This window comes from Stegodyphus dumicola, chromosome X2 (genome assembly GCF_044657685.1).
Source record: "Stegodyphus dumicola isolate Sdum_Otavi_A_Nest chromosome X2, ASM4465768v1".
In the NCBI taxonomy this organism is placed as follows: domain Eukaryota; kingdom Metazoa; phylum Arthropoda; class Arachnida; order Araneae; family Eresidae; genus Stegodyphus; species Stegodyphus dumicola.
In genome coordinates this window covers 2,641,765-2,650,835 of record NC_140781.1, presented here as the reverse complement: position 1 = coordinate 2,650,835, position 9,071 = coordinate 2,641,765, and the positions used below count along the sequence as shown (strand labels likewise).

At 30.9% G+C, this 9,071-nt stretch overlaps 1 long non-coding RNA gene across 1 annotated transcript; it reads right to left on the bottom strand.

Annotated features, from left to right (window-relative positions):
• Window positions 1-1,181: 1,181 nt before the first annotated feature.
• Window positions 1,182-6,699, bottom strand: LOC118184172 (uncharacterized). The gene is made up of 5 exons (XR_004757367.2): window positions 6,075-6,699; window positions 5,902-5,974; window positions 4,468-4,545; window positions 4,156-4,221; window positions 1,182-1,376 (listed from the first exon to the last, which is right to left on the bottom strand). It is a non-coding gene; the product is annotated as an uncharacterized LOC118184172 (long non-coding RNA).
• Between the last annotated feature and the right edge of the window lie 2,372 nt (window positions 6,700-9,071).

Sequence of the window (9,071 nt, the reverse complement as noted above, 5' to 3'; positions counted from 1 at the left end):
GTTACGTGACTAACAAAAACCTAGTATTTATATGAAGCTTGATAAAAATCAAAGTTTTGAAGACGGTATATGGGATCACGTTCGGTTGATTACCATTATGATCAGCAAATAACAGCAATTTACTGATGTCTTTCTTATCTTTATATTCAGATGTAGTTTTCAGGGCAACTAGAGAAAATTTATTAATTACTTTTATTATTTTTGATACTTTATACGTACGAAGATACATACTAGGAAGAGAGATCTAACTATTATATTCGAACAAATAAAAATAAATCGTGACGTGAAGACCCTAGAGATACGGCTTCTGATTGCTATTCAAATTTTTCCGTATTAGTAGCGATATAATCGAATAATCTTTCAAAGATTATTGTTTACCGATTTTAGGTAACAACTAGAAAACATTTTTTCGAACTTATCCTCAAACAAGTTTGCTATTGGTAACGAATACTGCTGTATCATGAATCAGGTACGGCGCTATGCATTTTGCTGACTTTGTATGCAATAAATTCTGTTGTCAAGTGCCCTTTCCCCAAAATTCTAAAATTTTATTGCTTGATGCTTCGCTGAATTTTACAATTTTGCTGTACCTAAATTCTGCCGTACCGGCAGTGTTCATGATTTCAAATCCCCCCCTCCCCGAGATTTACTGTGTTATCTGAAAAACAGCTCACAAGTTGCTAAAAATAGCTATAAAACTGGTTCCACAGCTTTTAGCAACGGCCTCCCGTTGTGCGTTGTGGAAACTCAGCTTTTGAAAGAAAAGGAAGGGGAATAATTTCTCCCTGACTACAGTATAGATCAGTTCCGTGACTTTGTTTGAGCTACTGCAAAATGTTCTGAAGTAAACTTTTTTTCTGTTTCGGCAACATTCATTTTGAGAATTCAACACCTGTTTATTAGCCCTTAGTAATTGACAGAAATGCTTTTAGAAAGTAGTGGGTTCATTGATACCAACAAAATGGTTGGTATCAATGAACTGGGGATACGTTAGTTTCAGTTGTTGAGTTCAAATGAACCTTTCAAATACCAAAATAGTCCCTTTGCATAATCGAAAGGATTTCATCTGAGAATAATTTTTCTACTTAAAAATGAGTTTTGCAGTACTTTTTAAATACTACTTGTATTTTTATTTTCGAAAATTTTCATAAATATTGTAATTAATTATTTCCAATTTTGATAACTCGCAGAAAAAACACAATTTTCAAGAAATTTTTTTATTATGGTTATTCAAACTTATACTAATATACAGCATCTTTTATATTCCTTATACATTTGACACTGCATGCTTCAACCTGCATGTAAGTTTCTCTTCCTTAGTAACTCCTTACCCAGAGACGTCTCAATGAAAGCCAAATCATGCACAAAATTTACACCTGAAAAAAAAAAAAAAAAAATATGATAAAATATTTTTAACACCATATTCTCGAAAACAGAGTACATCACATACCCCCCCCCAAAAAAAAGAGAAATTACAAGAAATACAAATTTCTAACAGAAAAATGCATTTTCAAACAGCTGAAATTGTTTCACAAATTAATAATGCAGATAGCAAATGTAACATATGGCACTATTGCCACTCAGTGTAATCTCTGCATATCCTAAATTCTGCTGGCTGATGTCTTCGTAAGTTCTGAACATTTTTTTGCCTCTAAATTCTGCTGCTCAGTGCCCTCTGCTAAATTATAAAATTTTACTATGCACTATTATCTAAATTCTAAATATTTTGACTACCACTGGTTGCACAGGCCCTGATCAAAGCAAAGAGGCAAGATGCTACCTGCTATTGATAAACTGCCTTATAAATACCACAGATCTAAATAAATATCAGTTTTATTTCCAAAACAGAATTATCTCACAGCTAAAGCATTGCCTTTGCAGAAAATCTTCTAAATGGAAATAGAATTGCATCCACATTACATGTGCAGAATCCCAATAATTCATTATAAACATAGTTCCAAACCATAGTTAGGCTTAGAACCCACAACAGTATTCTTCTTGGAAGTCTTCCTAAGGAAATGGTAGTATATTCAGGGAACATGTGGGCAAAATCATGACAGTATATCACAAGCCTAATTCTTGACCATACATACTAGAAAGATCACAGAAATTCCTCAGGGGAAGCTAGATTCATATAACAAAATTTCATGCAACATATGGCATATGGGAAAAAGCAAGGCACATTATAATCACTAGCATAGTTTATACCCAAATGAGTCGCAGATGGTGCACTATGTGCTCACAGCTGATTATCACTAATGCAGATATATATCTACTAATATTTAGAAGATGATGTCAGATCAGAATTGCATGAGAAATAAATCAAAAATCATCAATCAGATGCAGGAAATTGGTTTCAATCTGAAACAGCAGATGGATAATTGAAAAGGTTAGTAGAATTACCTTTTTTGCAGAAGCAGTATCTTCACAGAGGATATCCTAAGAGAAAACTAATATACACATCACGCTTGATTTATACCATAGTACCACAACATAAGAATAAGTTAGACCCTTTATACTCCAGTCTTTCAACAGTAGTAGTGATTTTGAGATCTTCCTCACAGAAATGGCTGGCATTCATGTTACATAGGAGTAAAACCACAATACTTCACTGCAAGCGCAGTTTACAGCAATAAATGGAAAGAAAGGTCTTCAGAGATGTCACTGAGAAGCCAAATGGCTAAACGGCAAATTCAAGTTAAAATTTTCAATAATTAATGTTGGCCAGATTAATTTGGAATAATTCTGCCTTCATATGTTTATTCACCTCACCAAACTCTTTATTATTAAACAATATTTACAAAATATATGTAGTTTATAACAAAAATTCTACAAATTCAAATACAGAGATTTCAAAATACAATATTTGTACTGATACAATAAAGCTAAAAAATACTTATTCACACCCAGAAAACTCAAATATACAATTGTTATTCAGAAGAAATGCAGTAAACAAAAAAATAAACAAGAGACTTATAAAAGATAAATACAGTCAAAAGTCGTTAATTCGGACACCCATAATCTATAATCCAGACCTCAAAGCTAAAATCTTTCTGCACATGCGCCGCGTTGATGCATGCGCATAGGCGTTCACGCGTGCGCTCAAGACCTTTACGACTGCGCATATGCATCTGTGCCGTTGTATAAATGTCATAATTCCCAACTAACAACGCTTCGTAGTCAGACCTTGCTATGTCACAAAAACTAGTTTGGGCATTAAGCTTGAAGTTTTCAACTTTGTGCCGACTTGATATAAGAGTCGGCCAATCAGAGCATATACATGAAACTTATTGAGAGAGAAAGCTGTAGACACATACATGCATGCACAAATTTAGCTTCTCTAATTGGCTATGGCTTAGACCCTCTCTCGCAGGTGTGAATGGAACTCCCACATTTTATGCCTTATGATTATGCGTCTATGACATTTATACCATCATCTGAACAGAGCCTTAGGATGGCATACTAAGAAGATGCAATGTCTTGTGGGGATAAGCAATTTATACTCCTAAGCCTAAAAAAAAAACTTGGGGGAAAAAAGATCACATGACTTAAATTTGTTGTCTAATTGCTCTAACTTGAGGCACATTACGAGAGGAAAGCAAAGGTAGTAATCAGAATTATTTAAAAAATTTTATCCTTATATTTTTCTTAAAAATTCTGTAAAATAATAAAATTTTTGGCTTTCCTCAAATAAATATATATGGAAAAAATAACAGCCACATAATCACAGATTTCATTTTGTTATATTTTATTAACAAAATTTAAATTATTAAAAATCTCTTTCATGAAGGGAACATAAAACATCATGAAAACAATGAAAAAGAAGCAATATTTAAAAAAGATAGTAGGCTTATTGATGAGGCTCCCATCAAAAGAATCGAACCCCAAAATATTTTCATTTGCTTCAGTGTCCCGTCTGAAAATTTCACTGATTTCAATGAATATATTTTTTAAAAAATCTTTTATTTTCAAGTTCTTTCATGCAAAACGTCCAAATTTGGTACAAATCAAATTCATCCCCCTCTTTTTGATAGCTACAATATTATATTTAACAGTTTTAATAGCTATCAGTATGTAAACAACATAATGTAACACCATAAAAGAAAAACATAAATGATGACATTTTAATTTTGGCATAGAGAAATACATATTTACCCCAAAAGAGAGCTTGTATTTCTACCTTCTACGTCAGAGTCAATAACTGAAATGTCCAGATCAGAACTGAGAAGAAAAGAACCATAATTAATTTAATTAAGATACAATAACACGCTGACCAAGTATTAATTTAGAAGTCAAGCAACAAAAATCAGCATCATATTTCGAAATACTCACTATTTGAAAATATAACGCTGATTTTGGTTGCTTGACTTCTAAATTAATACATAATTAGTTAACCATAATTAAGTAACTGTAAGAGTTTCAATATCATGCACAGCTAATATCTATTTTTGAAATAAACCAACTTACCTCAAGAAAGCCTGGTTTGTCTTAGGAACATTAGCTGTAACTTCTGGCGTAGAAAAGTCAAATTTTTCACTTCCAGACCTAAGAATGAAAGAAATAAACTGCTATAACATAATTTAAAAAAAAACATGAATAAATGAATAACACATAACAAATTTAAGCATTAAGCTATGTATGACTACCACCCATCTCAGACAGTGCGACAGATATTGCTGTATACTGTTTCGCCATACCTTGTGTAGCTATTATATCATGCTGTATAACCGCAGTTTAGAAAAATTACAAAATGTGTTATTTATATCTATCTAAAATGGTACATTATTACATGATTTGTAAGAATAAATTAGAGGGTTCTGCGAATGAAATTCCTTCCAATTAAAAAATGTAGGAATAAAGAAAATGCAGGAATTGCAAATGCAGAAATGAAAAAGGGATTATATTTTTTGCACGGAATCCAGATGACATATTTTTCAACATTTTAGAAATTTCAATATTAATTTTAGGGGCCTAATATTTTAGCAGCATATAGTTTTTAAATGTTCAGACAATCTTCCTATGAGAAGAATTCCTTTGAGAAGTACACATCTGAACCACAATTAAAAAACATGTACAAGAACAGAGCTAAGGACTTCTGTTTGCAGAAAGTCTGTCACATAACATATGAAAAGTTTCTTATTGGTAGATTTTTTATCAGACAGATATTTTATTGTTATATAGAGAAAGCATTCACTCCTTTTCTACTAGAGATAATTCAATTTGGACAATGGCAAAAAGGCTAAGCAAGCCTGAGCGTATTGGTCCCATTCTTGGCACTAGTATGGTTTACGCTCAAAATACACGGCAGATATTTTCTAATTACCTGCATCCCAATATCAATTCAATTCAGCTTTTGGTGGAATTTACCATTTGTGACATATTTTTCAAAAACTACACTTCACAACATGCATACATGACAAATACACAGAACCATAAATAAACAAGCAATAATATATATTTATATATAAATTTTACTAAATGATTATAAAATGTTCCAACGCTAAAAGAAAGTTTTAACATCCAAGTAAATGACATAATAAAAAAAAGCAAGTTGAACAGCGAGCACATGAATGAAATGTGCATACACCTGTAAAAATATACCATAGGTAACTGACAAAGCATTTCGTAGCAAACATATGACTATAAAATTTCCAATAATAGAATGTAATGATGGTGAATTCAATTTAGATCGCAAGAACATGCTCATACTTTTGAAAAGATTCAATTATTTCAGCAATTCCTTGTGAATTGGAATTTACCCTTTCAATATTTCCCAACAATTTAGTGTGAATGGAGGAATAAATTGTTATAACAGAATTGAACAATTATTAGCATCCCCTCATACACACACACAAACATACACATACAAAAAAAAAAAAAAAAAAAAAAAAAAAACCTTACTTTGTAAAAAAAAATATCATCCGGGCAATGATTCTTCTTTGACACAGATGCAGTTGTATCAATAATTTCTGACCTTCAATAAAAAAAAAAATACGCATATTTTACTTCGGAATTAACTTACTACGAAATCATAAATACGAGGTAGTCGATATAAAGAATAAAATATTTCTCACCTTTCGAAAACATCCGCTTGTTCGGAATCTTCCACATCTCGGGAATTTAATTTCATATTTTTTTCTTGAGCTTGACGCTTTCGCTGAATTCTGGATCTCTTATTAACACCAGGATGTTTTTTCGGTCGTCCTTGATATTTTCGCATATTTTTGCTAACTGACCACAGTACAAATAAATGTAAACAAACCGAGTGCGGAATAGCAATGCAATAGGGTTGCCGTAAACGTCATTCCGCTGACAGCTGACACTGTTTAGTGAAAACTGTGTATAAAGGAATATATGAAACGCTTCTAAATATTATTTAGAAAAAAATATGATTTATAACTGATATCAAAATCAATTACTTCGTGAATTTTTGCAGAAATAAGATTACAATGCTAAATTTTAACTCGTAGCGCCATCTATTGATGGCTTTCCAAACTACACATTAAAATTACGTATTTCAAACTAATTTTTTTAAAATATAATATTTAAGTAAATTTCATTCCAAACCTGATTCTAACATTTTGATTCCAAAATTGACCTATTGCTTTATATTTCTGCCAAATTTCACGCAACATAGTTTCTTAATTAGCGATTCTGCGTGTAAACAAATTTTTAGTATTGTAATGCTGCTGTAGTAGACCACCTTAAGAAAAGAAATTCCTATACTGCTTTTCTATTACTTGTATAGTGAAAGATTTGAAAAAAAATAGCTTCATATGAAAAGTTTTTTTCCGATGAACGAATACAGCTGAAACATGTTTCTGTCTTCAAGTATATCCACAAAACATGAAATAGTATTGTACTCTTTTGTATTCTATTGCATTTTTATATTACTTCGTGGTAAATTTTTTTATTCTTAAATTTCTCTCTCTCTCTTCTTATAATACACAACAAGTACTCTTTCAAATATGGCTGACCTATGAACCTAAATTTTTATACTATAAAATTTTATATAAAAATTAGCCGTAATCATTAGACACAGCTTTGTGTATATTATATTCTTGAATACATGCCTGCAATTAATACTAAGAATACTATTGATAAAATTCGTGATATAATTAATAATGAAAATACTGTTTAAGCTAAAAACCGATTTGAATCTTTTTTTCATTATAGGGTAACATGAGCCAAACAACTTTCGTTAGAAATATACAATTATGCTAACTTGACACATCAGATAGAAAATATTTTATCGTCATCATCGGCTATGATAAAAGATTTATACGCTTAAGATTTTGGATTATGATAAAGCACACAGGACCTATTTGTCTAAGGGAAAGGAAGTCTTCAGAGTAGATTTTTTTTTTTTTTTTTTTTTGTGGGAAACAAACTGTTAATTCACAATCAATTGTACTTATGAAAAACCCCTAAGCCCCCCATGCAGCCGCTAGAATTTACCGGTGCTCAGCTATCTTACCGCTTGGAGACTAGTTGGCTTTCTGAACTTACGCAATATCTATCTGAATTTGAATATTTGCATAAAAAACGAGCAAAATAAAATGACACATTGTAAATAGTACATTTTACTGAAATCAAACTTTCTTTGAAAAAGGAAAATTAATTGTAAGGAATAAGATGGATGCATTTAATTAAACGGCGGGCAATAACAGCGCTGATCATATGTTTCGTATAGGAAATCATTTTCTTCGTGTTATCGTATAACGGAAAATATCCACAGATTATATTTTACAGTTTTTAAGAAGTCATGGGTTATCTGCTTTAAGAGAACACCTTCGTGGGCAATTTTCTAAATAAAATTGGCTTGAATTCACGTTACGCATCGAGAAAATCATAAATACCACAAGCAGCTAAACTGTTCGGTTGCCAACAACAAAATACCAACATCCAGCAATCTTATTAACTCAACTATAGTGAACTTAAACTAATGTTTGTATATTATTAGTAGTATTAAACTAACGAAAATATTTATTCTAATAAAAATTTTTGTTTGAATATCCTCCCTAGTAAGGTATTTCCTTTGGTTGGAGATTTGTCAACAATAAATGCTATGTTTAAACAAGACATTTATTTAGAGCATAATGCTTCAAAAATGTATGCTGGGATCCCTAGAAAAAAAAAAATATCGCCAGAAAATATATCTCCGAAAAAATATTTAATTATTCATATTCTTATGATTAATTATTAAATAATTAATAACTTTTATAATTATTAAATGAAATGCTTATGTATACTTTACCAAATGTACAGCAACACTCTTTCTTTACAAAAATACCATATTGAATAAATTATATTGTAAGCTAATGAGTAACAACATTGCTTTGTTTAATTAAGATACAATAACAAGCCGAACAAACATTAAATTGGAAGTCAAACAACAAAAATCAGCGTTATATTTTCAAATTTTCATTATATCTTATGTTGCATAATCGAGAAAATATTGTTAAGAATTTTATTATTACTATTTTTATTATTGTCTATTTTTCAAAAGTGTGTTTTTGTTTTATTATTGTGTGAAGTTGTAACTATATGTCTTTTCTTGTGTGGCAACAACGCTTCTGTAATTCTTCAATTTGAACTTTTGGATGTGTGCCAAGTTTGATGGCGTAATGCTCTGGTGAGAGCGTCGATTGATTGTGTAGATGAAACATGTTGTTTCAGAACGTTATTTCTTTAAAATATGTAAAATAAATGTTTTGTTTTCTAAGCTCGGATTATGCAAACGTTATTTAGTTTCAACATCTTATCTCGTTCATTTGCACTTTTGAGCTGAAGATGATGGTTCGGTAAAACCATCGAAACTAGTCCTGTGAAAATTTGAAAATATAACGCTGATTTTTGTTCTTTGACTTCCAAATTAATTGCTTTGTTTGTTATTAATATGTCTCATCCTTCCTATTTCAGATAAAATTTACTAGTGTTTCTTGGACAGGAAAGCAAGAATTTTTAATTTGAATCCATAAATTTATGATACACTGAAAACGGTTTCATGTTATAATTCCCTTTCTGAATATCTTGAATGTATATGAAAAAGTAAAATGCAAATTTAATAT